Here is a 15740-nt window from a genome sequence, read left to right on the forward strand (position 1 = left end):
ACCCGTTTATTAAACGGGTCAGCTGTGGCAAACACGAACCCGACCCATTTATTAAACGGGTAACCCGACATGACACGGTTAACCCGTTTAATGAACGGGTTGGCGGGTTAGCGGGCCGGTTGGCGGGCGGGTCGGGGTCGGGTAAACGGGTGAGTTGGCGGGTCGGGTTTGGGTAAATAGGTTGACCTGCCTGTCTAACCCGTTTATTAAATGGGTCAGCCGGGTTGGCATACCCCTAACATGAACCAGACTCGTTTAATAAACAGGTTAGGCGGATCAACCGGTTTACGACACGAACCCGCCTAAGAAGCCGGTTGGCAGGTCGTGTCAGAAATTGCCACCCCTAGTTGCAAGCCTCTCTCTCTCTAAAAAGTAAGCCACATGGGGTAGGGGAAACGCTTCCCTTTTTTATATTATCTCCTTTTTGTCTTGCTTGAACGTTTGGATACAGGAGGTTGAGAAGCGAATTGAGCAGCTCGTAGCTTGGCTTGGTTCGGCTAACTGAGCAGCTTGTTTAGCTCAAACGAGTCAAGCATAAACAAAGGGTGTTTGACTTTGATAGGTTGAACTTGTGTAGTTAAAAAAAAAATGTAAGATTAGTGTAATACATATTATAAAAATGTAACATGGTATAGCTGGATGGAGTAAATGGTTCTCAAAATGAAAGTTTAGGGTTTTAATCTTACTGGTTTTGATCTTAAAATACGTACACCTATTTTTTTTTTTGAAAGGCAAGCTGTGGTTAGGCAGACCACTACCAGATATCTCTTAAAGTACACGCACCTATTTTACATTAGCCAGCTTGTATTCAGCTCATCTAGCTGGAGGATGAGCTCGAACTTGGCTTGGGTCGTATATACATGAACAATTAGAGCAAGCTTAAACACCTTTCAGTGGTAAAACGAGCCAAGGCCAGTTTGGCTCGTTTAGCAGCCCTGGGTGGAACTTCTCATGAGAAACTTGGGATTGTCTCTAGCTTGTTCATTTACTAAAATGAGTTTTAAGTCCAATCTAAACTTACGGCGCATCATAAACTTGATAAGAGCTCAACCATAAATAGGGATGTAAAACGTACGGGTTTGAATCATACATCTGACTGAACTCAAATCCATTTAGGACAGTGGGATCGGATTAGTTAATTGTGTTGGATTCTGTTTTGTAATTTTATATTGGACTCTAGATTTGAATCCAAACAGAACATGCTAAATCCAATTGGATTTGAACCTGAATGCATATAAAGTAATTCTGAATCTCTTATAAGGATATATAGCAAGAGATTGCTTATAGGTGCAGCACACTAATACAATTTCACATTTTTGGAAAAAATTGAAATTGTATTAGTCAATCCTTTTTTAGAGTTAAAATGACAGTTCAGCAAAAATAATAGTTTGAAAAGAACAAGCCGGTGCAGGCAAAAATTTTAACAGACTTATTGGGTCCCCAAATATCCTAGATTTAGGCATGCATTTTCATACATCCATTAAAAATCATGAAGATTAAAAAGAAAGTTTTTATATAGAAACGGTGTTATACAAAAGTCCTTTAAAAAATGTGCTCAGGAGTGAACAAAAAAAAATGATTCTTAATATCATTGTGTCATCGCGCCATCACCTGCAATATTAGACTACTCTTCACCTGTATCCCATAAAACATATTAGACTCATAAAAGCCTAGTAGGTGAAATAATATTAGACAAGAGAATAAGACTAATAACAATATTTATCGTATTTCAAAACATTCGGTCGTACCCAATTAAACAAACCGAGGGTTGATATAAGAAGTGTACCATTTCTAGTTCAAAGAAATAGTGTAAATATCATAACTTTGTTTCGATAATTATCTACTTCATGATAAACTGAGACCATTCGAGAGTTTATTATTTTATGTAAATTAATTACATGAATGACCGGTTGAGTCCTATCCAAACAAGACGGTTTTAAAGATTTTTTCAGAAACATAAATAAACAGGGGATGCATCCTAACTTCTGCAGAAGTTTGTGGGATCTACCATCTACGATAATAATTGATAGCCCTATCTTCTGACTCCAATGACCATGGATGCTGAGTCATTGCCACTCAAGGAGCGTAATTGTTAACAACATTATCCATTGGAGTGTGTCTTTTATCCTCTTTCTTGATAACTAAAGGATGAATGGGTGCGTTGGGTCTTATTTTATCCAACAACCCATTCACTATGCCTTGGTTTTTTAAATTGAATCAAACACCTTTCCTGTGAAGGCGATCATGTATCTATAAGTGATTTTCCTATAATATGGCTCATTATCGCACAACCAAGTTTGTCATAAATCTTTATTCATTCATCAACCTATGAGCATGTCGTGCAATAACTAGTTTCTCAGAAAGAAGACCAATCAAAACTCTGAAAATTTATGATTTTCCAAACCTTAGGTTGGGAGCATATCCAGGTCATCTCCAGATGTAAAATGAATGAACTTAACATAAGTACAAATGCAATCTACGTAGTTGAAGTCTTGCATTTTATTGTTTCGAAGAGAAGACTTAGTTGCGAATACCTAAGTCATGACAATCTCAACTTATTTAAATTTTGAACCAGGTTGAAATAGTATTTCAAGGAACACTTCAACAATTGAAGGATGTCTGATAAAAACGAACGTAAAATCTTTGATGCATGCAAGCACGAAAGCCTTATTTTGTTTGTAGGATAAACAACACAAGTATATGTCGAATATCCCAAACATGCGAACATAAATCACTTGTTTTATTTTACGAGATGTTGGAGGCATGTAGACTTAAAATCTTATATGTGATCCTTTTGAAATTGAATTTAAAACAAAAGTGCTCAAAACTGTAATTTTAAATAAATGCTCGCATAATTTAAAGTAAGAGTATGCAAAAATGTGCACTCTAAATAAATGCACACGTAATTTAAATAGAACAAGAGTATGTAAAACTACGTACTTTGAATAATTATATACGTATATATAATCACATATATATCAAAGCAGCATTCGCTAAAAAACCATTATAAATAATGCAAAAGTATATAAAATCATGTATTTAAAATAAATACGTAATTTAAATATGACAAAAATATGCAAACCTGCATACTTTGAATAATTATACACATATATATAATTATACATATATCAAAACATCATACACCAAAAGGCTATCATGAATAACGCAAAACCACATACTTGAAATAAATACATAATTCAAATAGGACAAGAATATGCAAAACTGCATACTCTGAATAATTATATATATAATTATACATATATCAAAATATAGTATGCCAAAAGGCCATCGTAAATAACACAAAAGTATATAAAAATGTGTACTTAAAATAAATGCATAATTTAAAAAAAGCTAAAGTACACAAAATTGCGTACTTGAAATAAATGTATATATATAATACTATATTTATATTTGATGTAAATATTAATACATATATCTAAAATATTCAATCGCCGTTATCGTATGCAAATTTTCTCTACCTCGAAGGTAGTCTGAATGTTCGATGATTTCAAGCGTAGGTGTAAGCTTTGCTCATGCTTTGGTAATAGTGTCAGAGGTACGAAGTCTCGTCAGTTGCACTGATGTGGTGCGCTCAAAAGGTTTTTATCAAACTGCATAAAGAACGATGTTATAAAACTATTTTTGGCAAAAAGAGGTGACTATATTGCATCATTGGGGTCAAACTCAGACTTTGTTTGAGCTGACTGTACCTAGCCGGGCTCGAAGTGGCTAACCCAAGTGACTCAGTTATCGAAACGACTGAGTTGGCTCAGAGGCATTCATAATGTGATGCATGACTTGGCTAGCACTTATTTGAGTCTGGTTCATGTGAAAAAGACTTGGTTTAGGGAAACCGAGTTTGACTCGGTTAATGTGGAACAAACTCCATGATAGAATCGACTCGATCTTAACAGAGTTGGACCTGAAATAAGGAGAGGGGTTGGGGCCCAAGGGCTGAGCCAGCTCATTTCCTAAAAGGACAAGGGGGGGGGGGGGGGGGCTCGAGGGATCCTTGACCGAGCTAGGCTCAGTTTGGGAAAACTGGGTTGGCCCGATAATAATTGAACCGAGTTAGGCTTGGTTCTAATCGAGCTTGACTCGGTCCAGGGAGAACATGAAGACCGAGCCAGACTCGACCCCATTTTACTAACCAAGGATCGAGCTGAGTCCGATTGCTAACCAAGCTCGACTCGGTCCCCTTAATAACTAGGGACCGAGCTGAAGGAAACAACAACTACTTGATTCCCTGGTGGGAGGGCAAAGGGGGGAGGTACGATGGAATAGAGCCACCACTCTGGTGGCGTTGGTTCCCCGATTGATGAAAACAGGAGGGGAGAGGGGTCGACGGCCTGGCCATTGCCGAATTACAATTCTTCTTAATCAAAGGAGATTATGATTTTCCTTAAGCAAAGCAAATTTAATCGGATAAGACAAAAAATTTATCCTAAATCTCAACACTCTCCCTTAAACTGGATAGTGCAGATCCAAAACTCCCAGTTTGTTTGTGAAAAACAAAAAGTGTTCTTTTCCCGAAGCTTTGGTAAAAAGATCTACAATATGATCTTTTGACTGCACATATCTTGTTTGGATGACACTTTTGATGAGTTTTTCTCGAATAAGATGACAGTCAATATCTATGTGCTTAGTTCTCTAATGAAAACATGGTTGGTAGCAATGTGAATAACTGCCTAATTATCACACATAAGATCAGCAAGCCACGACAGCTTTACTTAAAGGTCTTTACAAAAAAACATCAACCATATTATTTCACAAGCTGCATTACCCGATACTAAGATCAGAGTCACAATATGCTCTAACATGAAGATCAGATGCGGTTGATAGCAGAATTCCTTGGCCTAGACCTTTTTTTAAATAGCATATCACACGAAGTGTAGCCTCTAGATGAGGTTTTCTTGGCATCTGCATAAACCTAGCATACATGATATTAGGACGTATAATGGTTAGATATATTAAACGTATGACCAATCTTCGGTACATAAAAGGATTTTTCAATTCTTCGTTATCTAAGGATGTCAGAGATAACTTTTGGTTCATTGGAAAATCAACTGGCTTGACTCTCAACATACTTACTTCATCTAAGATATCCAAGGCATATTTTCTTTGAGTCAAATATATTCCAAACTTGGATTTGGATACTTCTATTCTCAAAAAATATTTTAATAGACCAAAATCCTTCATATGAAAGTTTCTGATTTAGATATTTTTTCAACTCAATGGCAATTGCATCATCATTTTCTGCTATCACCACATCATTTACATAAACCAAAAGAGCTATAAATACATTGTCCTTGCAAAGTGTAAATAAAGAATAATCAACTTTAGATTGAACAAAACCATATTGAGTCAAGATGGTAGAAAATTTTGAAAACCAATTTTTGGGCACTTGTTTGAGGCCATATAATGATTTGTTGAGTTTGCATACCAAATTCTCCTCCTGTTTGCCAATCCCTGGAGGCAATTCCATGTATATGTTTTTATCGAGATTCTCATGCAAAAAAGCATAGTGTACGTCCATTTGACAAAGAGACCAATTTTTAATGGTTGTGATAGCAAGAAAAAAACTAATTTTGCTACTGGAAAAAATATCTCATGGTAATCTAGTCCTTATTGTGAGTATCCCTTTGCCATAAGCCTTGCCTTGTATTGCTCAACAAAACCATCATAGTTATATTTTACCTTGAATATCCATTTACATCCAACAGGTTTCACTTTGTTTGGGAGAAGAGTGATAGATCAGGTGTTGTTCTCCTACAAAGCTTGTATTTTCCCACTCATAGCATCACGCTTGCAATTATTTTGAATAGTCTGATGAAACAATGTGGGTTCATCTACAACAAAGATGACTAAAAGAAACTTTTGACGTGACATAGAAAACTTTTGGAAGGAGAGACAATTGACTAAGGAAAAATGTGTACCTCTTGGTCCATTAGTCGAGGTTCCGATTGGATTAGGATCAGATTGAGTGACTGTACAATAAAAGTCTCTTAACATGACAAAATGATATTTTTCTTGAACTGATCTTCGAATATTGAGTAGAACATAAGGTTGATAAGGTAATTGGGTAATGTGGTTACTTTTAGAAATGGTGTTTTTAGAAGTGAATGATGAAGGAGAACAATTTTAAGTTGATTATGATCTATGGAGAATTCATCCATGGATGCAGGAATTGATAACACTACGACATTGTCACCCTTTTTAAACGTATGATATGAAAATCTGGATACACGAAAAATAACATCACGACTCACTTCATGTGGCATGCTCTGATACCATGAAAAGGGAACAACTGGACTTGGAAGACTGATTCTTTCTTGTCCACTAAGAGATCAAATGAGATCTATTAATATGACACAACTTGGATACAATGCATATCTGGAAAATGTCCAGATTTGTTTACAAAGATTATAAAGGCTAAATGATAAATATAACTAGACGTCAGATGGGTCAAGTGATAAGATGAAGAGAGGAAAGCCTGATCCTCTTCCTCTTGTACTTTTTGAAGTCTCGATAAGGTTGTTGATGAATACCATTTGATGATATAGCGTGAAGTCCTTCTGGCTTGAGATTAACCTTATCACATGAGATATGATGAATACCAATATTGTCATCATTTGAGTTATCACTTGAGACTTTACCATTTGAGATGTTGCCATTTGAGTTATCACTTGAGACATCATTTGAGATAAAGGGAACTTCCTTAACAGGTTTTACATCCACAAGGAGTGATTGGCCAAGGGACAGTTGAGGCCGAAAATCCTTTCCTACACAGATTAGGCCTTGGCCACTAGATTGGTGGTCAAATTTTGATTCTCATGGGCGTGACCCGTCTGCAAGCCGATGCCCAGCATAGGCCCAGGGGTGGGGTCCTAGCCTGAGTTTTATGCTGCCAGCACGATGACTACATCTATGGCAAGTTGAGTCAGTGAAACTATCTCTTCATGTTGAGTACAATTTCTTCAGGTTATAAATAAATAAAAAAAAGCTTGTTAATCATGGTGAGGCGAGCCCTCAAATTCATTACTTAGTTGATGCTAGTCACTCAAGTGTTCAATACTGGACAACATGAGTAGGTTATCTGTGATCATCGCAAAATTTTTCCTCTCGTAATATTCTCTCTCTTCCTTCTCTTTTCCTTTTCTCACCTCTATTTTCCTCCTTTTTGAAGGGAGAAAAATAAAAGACGGAAAAGAAGAGAGAAGAGAAAAGAAAAGAAAAGAAGAGAGAAGAGGAATTCTTTTGCGGGTCTCACTTGACCTTAATTTTGAAATTTTTTGAAATAACTCACCTCCATTTTTGAAATATTTGCGGGAAAACTGGGAGACAGGATCCGCTCGTCGGTACGAGGTTTGACCGTTCCTGGTGCCTTTACCAGGGGTAATCGAACCAAGGGTCGAATTTATGCCTTTTCGTTTTGCTAAGAATTTATCTAAGTATTTATCCTAAGTCTAGATGCACAAAGAATCATGCTTGTGCAAATGCAAAGATGTATGCTCTTTTTGAAATATTTTGAAGATTTCCCAAGTGAGATGAATCTGATAAAGTGAAGAAATGATTTTAACTTAGAACTTAAGATTAAAGTTCTAAGTTTTAAGAATAATCAAAAGCTTGGGAATATGAATCTGGTTTTTGGAAAATGATTTTGAAGTTTTGAGATAAAAGGAATTTTCAAAGTCATTAATGGACTTTGAATCAGAATAGAAATGAAAATGGAATTGAATCAGAAGGAAGGATAGAATTTGGGAGATCTGAATAAAATTGAGAAATGAGATTGATTTAAAAGTTGGAATTTCAAGATGAAATCCGAATCCAAGATCTGAATAGAGTTCAAAGTGGAATTTTGGATTTAGGATCTGAAATGGAAACTTGATTTGAAGTCTTGAATGAAATGGAATTGGTTTTAAGATTTGGAATTAAAGTGGAATTTTGGATCTAAAATCTGAGATCCGAGATAGGGTTTGGACTCTGGATCCTAAGATGGAATTGGATCTGAAGTCTGAGATCCAAAGTAGAATTGGATTCTGGATCCTAGAATGGATTTGGATCTGAAGTCTGAGATCCAATGTAGGATTGGGTTCTGGATCCTAGAATGGAATTTGGATCTGTAATCTGAGATCCAAAGTAGAATTGGGTCCTGGATCCTAAAGAATGGAATTTGGATCCGAATCTGAGATCCGCTGGTAAAATGAGGGTCTGGATCCTAAATGAAATTTGGATCTGTGATTGGAGATCCAAAGTGAAATAAGGATTGGGATCCTAAATGAAATTTTGGATCTGTGATTGGAGATCCAAAGTGGAATAAGGATTTGGATCCTAAATGGAATTTTGATCCGTGATGAGAGATCCAAAGTTGAATAAGGATTTAGATCCTAAATGGAATTTGGATCCGTGATGAGAGATCCAAAATGGAATAGAGTTTTATACTTGGAAATCTGGATCCAAGTTAAAACTAGGATTTTTCTTTGGATTTGGGTTTTTGAGAAGTCCAAATAGGACCTTTAAAAATGGATCTGGGTTTTAGAAACCCAAATTTAAACTTGAAAAAAAAAAAACCTTGATTTGAAAATAAGGGGATGATCTTGATTTTGAAATCAGAAGATAACTTCAAAGTTAAATTGAACTTTGAATTTTGATTTGAGTTGGAAGTTTGAATATAAAAGTGATTTTGGAATTTCAAAGTCAGATTGGACTTTGAAATTGAATTCTTTGAATCTTGAAGTGAGATAGAAGAAGAAACACTTGGGATTTTGAAAAGAAGTTTTTGAAAATATGATGCAATTCTGCCCTATATGATGAATGAATTTGAATAAGTTTGAAATTGGATTTTGAAAAGCTATTTTATTCTTTAAATGAATTAAAATAAGATTGAAAATATAATACATCCTTGACTATGGTCATTGAATATATTATATGATAATTTATATTTAAATTCAAAAAGAAGAATAAAATACATTTTTAATGCTTTTATAGAATTTAAAATAAAATTAACTCTCAATATACCCTGACTATGGCCATTGGTATATATTTTGAGTTAATTTTGAGTTAAATTCTGATAAAAGAGTAAAACATTTTAGGAAAAATATGATGAATTTTGAAAATGGATCCAGTGTGGATCCAATGTTATTTTGTAAAAGATAAAAATGCTAAGTTTTGTCCACACCCTGACTATGGCCATTGATGTGGATCATCAACTTAACATCCATTACCTCTTACGAAATGGTGCACGTGCCATTCGTGTTTCACCATTGTGAGAATTGGAGAAATGAAGGAAAAATGCATGAGAACAAGCAATTTATAATGTTTATAATGCTCATCCATTCTACTTAAAGCAAGAAATGTAATTTTTTATTCAAATCTAGCTATTACAAGATGTGAATTTAATTTTACAACTCCAAATGACAATTTTATCCACATATTTCCTGTAAAGCAAACAGATTAGTAATGAAAAGAGAAGGAAAATCACATATGTCATATGAAAATCAAATAGTGAAAAGATATGTATGGCAAAAATGATGGAAATGACATATATATACCTATATATATATATATATATATATATATATACACATATGGGTGTATTCACATGTATATGAGTATGTATAGGTATATATATACATATATATATGAGGGTATATACAATAGGGAGATGTGTTGAGGTGATAAATTCCAAATTGTAATAGATGATAGACGATGATAAGGAGGGAATGAGGAATGGACAGTGCTTATGGCAGTTGGAGGTATCCTGGGTGTTTTAGTGAGGTAATGGTGAGGGATGGATGTTGTGAGCTACAACCGTCGTGAGCCACTATGAAGAGTTCAAAACAGGGTAAAGGTTGGTATGTAAAAGAAGACAAGCACCAATAAAATGATTTTCACAGACAGGATCAAGCTTCAGGCCATGCCAATGTGGCAACCTATCGATGGACCATAGATTTAACATGGGCACAGTCAATAGCATGCAAGATTGTATGAGTTTTCACCAATTTCTGGAAACCAAGGCCCCACCGAGCTTTCATCTGTTGACTGGATGATATTCATAAACTAAAGAGGCATTTGCAGCAGATTCTACATCAATGACTCTCTAACCCTCTGTGGTTTGAAACTTGAATATTGGTATATTCAAGTGAGAATATGGCTCAATCAGTCAAAACTGCATTCATGTGAAGGGAACACTTCACCCATTATGTGGTGTTTACCAAAATTTTGTTAATTGTGCCCATTTCTCCTTGATTTCTGAATGGCAAACCTTAGTTTAAATCTGAAAATTTATCTTCAAAACAGAGCCTCTTCAATTTCACTCCTGAGGCAACTGGTCACTTCAAACAACTCCAGGATATCTATGAGTATTAGGTAGGGTATGGACCTTCCCCTATTATTATCCCTGGGATAACTTCTGAAAAATTTTGACGTCTGGCTGACATTACTGTTTTCTCAAGTTGGTGACTGTCTGGATTGGGCAAAGCTAATGATAAAACAGTCCTTAGATGGATGACTTACTGATAACCTAATCACTATCTAATGGTAATGATGTGGCTATTGACGATTCAGAAGATGCAAAAGTGTAATTTTGGACAGTGGCTAATGAGCATGATTAAACATATATATGAGGTGAAAACAACATGGAAATCCAGGATTTCCAAACGATGCAGGAGGGTTTTAATGGTCAACCCAAGGAGGTGATATCGGGTAATTTATGCAAGACAGGAATTACATGAATGTTGGGAAAGGCTGAGGCTTGTGTAGATACAAACAAAAGATCTATACCCATCCACAGATAATGAAAACGCAACATCAATATCTAAAAGTGGCCAAAGAATTGATGAGGACGTGAATCAACAAAAGGAGTTGTGCTATAGCTCTGAACATTAGACTTATATTTGGGCAATGGTCCTGCTGAGCAAAATGTACAGATAAACAAGGAGGTGTGTGCTGTAAGTGATAGGCACAAGTGAGCTGTATATTGTGAGGATATAAAACACAAGTGAGCAGAGTAAACTTACTTGAGCGAAAATACATATGATTAATTCGACCACTCAAAATCTACATTGGATTAATTTATCAGACAATCTTTCCTCAGATGGAATCCATCGTCCCATAAACCAGAGATTCTCTTTCTGAGGAGTATGAACAGGGGTAGACAAAGGTATGCAACCATATAGATACATAGGTTTCCTTCCTGGAGCATCATCCAGATGAAAGTTTGCTGTATGACGCCATGAGACACTGGATCTTGAGGTTCCAGTTCTGTGGTGTTGATGATCTGAAGATCGGGTGCTATACTGAATGGTGGTGGTATGGCTTAGGTATTAGGAAGATGTCAATTACAACTGTATTATGATGGATGATTACAAATCAAATTTACAGAAGAACTTATTATCGGAACATAGTATTCTTACTGACTGTATTAATGGAAGATGATATAAAGAGTACTAAAAGAACATAAACCAAGCCTAAAACATGAATCAGACAGGAACAATATAGTGAAAGCATGTTGTAAATGGGGGGGGGGGGGGAATTATGAAACAGACAATCAGATTAATTAGCACTGAGATGGAAATAAAAAGAACAAATGTAGGATGATCTAATACCGCAAAACAAGGTAAGTAAAGGCTACAAAAAAAAATCTCAATCAAGGAACTAGCACATATCCCAGGTATAAATCTAAAAGTATGATGAAGATAACTCAGGTAATAGATGTCGAACTTAAACCCATTAACGAAATAATAAATGATCGAGTCAGGAAGCAATGATTATGTAAAATCAAGGTGCGTAAATGGATTTTATCAAAAAATAAAATCAAATCAAATGAGGATCGATGCAGACCTATTTGTTTCAATGAACCCATAGTTAGATGTCGGGTTAATCCCATTTCTGTTGCATAGTGATAGGTCGAAGTTGCTAAAGGCAACTCAGACACTACCCATGATGCGTCAACAGAGTAAAACAAATGGACAGGAAAAGTTCTATGGGATCTTATAAAAAGAAATTAAACAAAAAGAGAATTTAGCTAAAAGGAAATGAATAGGTAAAAGGGTGTCGGCCTTACCGGAGGTAATGAGGATTGACTCTCTTACAGATGATTGCAGAGAAGATGTCTTGCGGAGATGCTCTTCTCCTTCTTCTTGCAGGGATTCTGATGATGAATAACAACGGATGGTGAATTAGCCGAGACCTCCTTGATCAAATGAGGGATGGATGCCAGCAACGGATCTTTCAGCAAAATAACGTGGGGATCAGTCTAATGGATGACTGATGAAGGGAAGCGGGTGAAGGCGGATTATAATGGACATTCGCAAGGAAGAAGATCGATCGATAGTGGGTGAATGGGTGCTCTTGCAAAAAAACCGATGATGGATTGTAAGGGATGCCGCTCGATGAGGGAAGGAAAATCGATCTCCAGGGAGGTAATCGACGCTAGTAGCAAATTGATGGAAAAAAAGATCGATCCTCCTTCCTTTGTGTGCGCCCTCTTTAAAGAGGAGGAGGGGAAAGTTCGGGAGAGAAATCCGTTTTTTGATTGAGGGTGGAGATGAGAGGGATTTGTTGAGGATGGAAGGTGGAGAGAGGAGGAAGGTTCGTTCAGGATGGACGATGGTGAGAACCCTCCTGCGATGGAGGCTTCTAGAGGGGGGATACGCGGGAAGATTCCGTTGTAAGTTCTCCCTATTTTCCAATAAGAGGACTCCTTTTAAGAGATTTTTGTAAAAAATGTTTGGGGAATGAGTTTTTTGGAAAAAAGGCTTAAGAATCTTTCGTTTTTCTTGTAATTTTTCCCAATTTTTGGTCTTTGGTTTATTTTTCAATTTTTTGTATTTTTATAATAAAATCCTAAAGCTTTATCAGAAAACGAAGGTTAAAACTAATTTTTTTTTGTATTTTTGCAAAAATATTTACAAAAGCGAGTTTTCTGAGAATTCGGGTTTTTTATTTTTGAATTTTTTTCTCAAAGAGGGGATCGGATCCGATTTAGATCAGAATTGGGTCAGAGCTAAGACTTTGGATCCGAATTCTAACGAATCCAAAGGATGAATGGAATTTTTGGTTAAAAATTTACCCGATTATTCAGAGGACGGAGGTCAGGGGCAAAAAGGTCATTTTTGGATTTTTTTGGAAAATTTGGGGTGTTCACAAGGTTAGCCCTCAGACTTTGAACTTAGTGCCCTCTGTCATTGATACTTGACCCAGCTACTTTAGACTAAGTCGGTTCATTAGTAGTGGGTCCTCAAAATTTGGTGTCAAAGGGTTTCACATTTGGTGGCAAATAGAGGATAACCAATTTGGGTCTTACCCAAATCAGGTAAGCATTCAAAACCACTGGTATGCTAATTCCTTTATCCCTTGGCTATCCAATTTCCACTTCACGCTATACTTGTTGTTTTGGAATAACAAGCTAACCAATGTCATTGAAGTTTTACCTTTAGGACAACAAAATAGGGCCATTGTCAACCTTGCACTTTTCGCTCAAAGCGGAACATCTGCTTTCATAAGTTGGGTGGGTGTGGCCCTCTAATGGACCTGGCTGACCGGACTGTTGATTGAGCAACCGCCCAACCCATCAATTGTGGGCTGGCCCATTGGGAAAACCCGGGCCCATATGGCCACAACCCAGCCGTTAAGCCCGTGGGCCTAACCAGGTCCGACTGGGATTATTATATTATATATAATAAAATATATTTTATGCTATATATATACATGGGCCGAGCCGGGCCAAAAGCCCAACTTGGTATAGGCCCAAGCCTTGCATATATAATAAAATATATTTTATACTATTCGTAATGGTGATTTTTTTTAAAAAAAGAAAGAAATCCAATGAAAAAAATGATGGATGATCTCTCCCATCGCAACTTTGTTTTTCCTTGCATCTTTTCCCTCTTGGCTGGCTAGATGACGACCTTCTTTGCATTCCCAAATGCCAGCTAAAAAGATACCAAATTATTGGAAACATGTGAAGTTGATATCTTATTTATTTATTTTTCATTTTAATATGTCTCAACGTTGGTCTGCTTTATTTGGTGAGAGGTAGCATTGTATCAAAATTTTCAACCAACTTCACTCAGATGTGGATGTATTCATTTATCTGGAAATGTGGGATGAGCTGAAATGTGGTAATATTTTAATACACTAGTTGGTAAGGAACTCCTTAGTGAATATATATATATATATATATATATATATATATATATATATATATATATATATATATATATATTGCACATATTATCCTGGTGTTGTGTGTTCTCTCCCAAAGACAAATTTATGTGTTTCAGTGTGTACGGAGGAATATTTTGAGACCCACGATAATTCATATGCCAATGTTACCCATGACAATTTTATAATAAAATAACATATAAAAAAGGTAGATATGCATTTAACGGAAATGTCCTCCAGTAAATAGCATTGCACATTCCTGTGACTCTTATCATTGCCTTGGTTTTTAGCTTGTGGGCTGCCATTACTAATGAGCTTGTTTGCTTGAAGAGGATGTATCCTCAGTTGCACATAGAATCACTTTGCAGCAGGAAATAAACTCAACGATGAATGATATGGCTGTTTTGGTGATCTCTTTTGTAAAAATGGGAGTCTCTAAAAGATAAATATGCGTTTGACAAAAATGTCCACCTATAAATAGCTTTTCACATTCTTGCAAGTCCATATTCCTACGAGCTTATGTTCTTAATCACCCTTTGACAATGCACCATCTGTTGTAACAGGAGTTCCCTTTGATGATGCACATTTTGTCATCGTTTGCTACCGTCTGAGCACCCTTTGCCATTGTCTGTTGCCTTGAAGCATCCTTTGCCATCATCTATTGCCACCAGAGCACCCTTTGTCGCAGTTTGCTTATAAGAAATAATTGAACTACTAGAGAAAACAACATTCTATCTATTATTCATCATGATACCAGGGTGCAAGTATCAAACTGAGTAGAGAAAAAATAGCGATTTACAACAGAGATAATGGTGACATCGTCGAACTGAGTAGAAAGAGAACATTAATTTACAACAACGATCATATCAGAGAGTAGTGACTTATAACAGAGATCAGATCAGAGAGCAACGATTTACAACAAAGATCAGATCAGAGAGTAGCGACTTACAACAGAGATCAGATCAAAGAGTAGTGATATACAATAGAAATCATATTAAAGAGTAGCAATTTACAGTAGATATCAGAATAGAGAGTAGTGATTTATAGTAGAAATTAGATTAGAGAGTAGCGATTTATAATAGAAATCAGATCAAAGAGTTGCAATTTATGGTAGAAATCAGATCAGAGAGTAGCGATTTACAACAAAGATCAGATCATAGAGCGACAATTTACAACAGAGATCAGATCAGAGAGTAGTGATTTACAATATAAATCAGATAAAAGAAAAACGATTTACAGTAGAGATCAGATCAGAGAGTAGCGATTTACAGTAGAAATCAAATCAAAGAGTAACGATTTACAGTATAAATCAGATCAGAGAGTAGCGATTTACAACATAGATCAGATCTGATTTCTACTGTAAATCGCTAGTCTCTGATCTGATCTCTATTATAAATTGCTACTCTCTTATCTGATTTCTATTGTAAATCGCTATTTTTTTATTCGATCTCTATTGTAAATCACTACTCTCTAATCTGATTTCTACTGTAAATTGCTACTATCTGATATGATCTCCATTGTAAATCGCTACTCTCTGATCTGATTTCTACTGTAAATCGCTACTCTTTAATCTG

The sequence above is a fragment of the Nuphar pumila genome, chromosome 7 (genome assembly GCF_984573655.1).
Source record: "Nuphar pumila chromosome 7, dmNupPumi1.hap1.1, whole genome shotgun sequence".
Classification (NCBI taxonomy): Eukaryota; Viridiplantae; Streptophyta; class Magnoliopsida; order Nymphaeales; family Nymphaeaceae; genus Nuphar; species Nuphar pumila.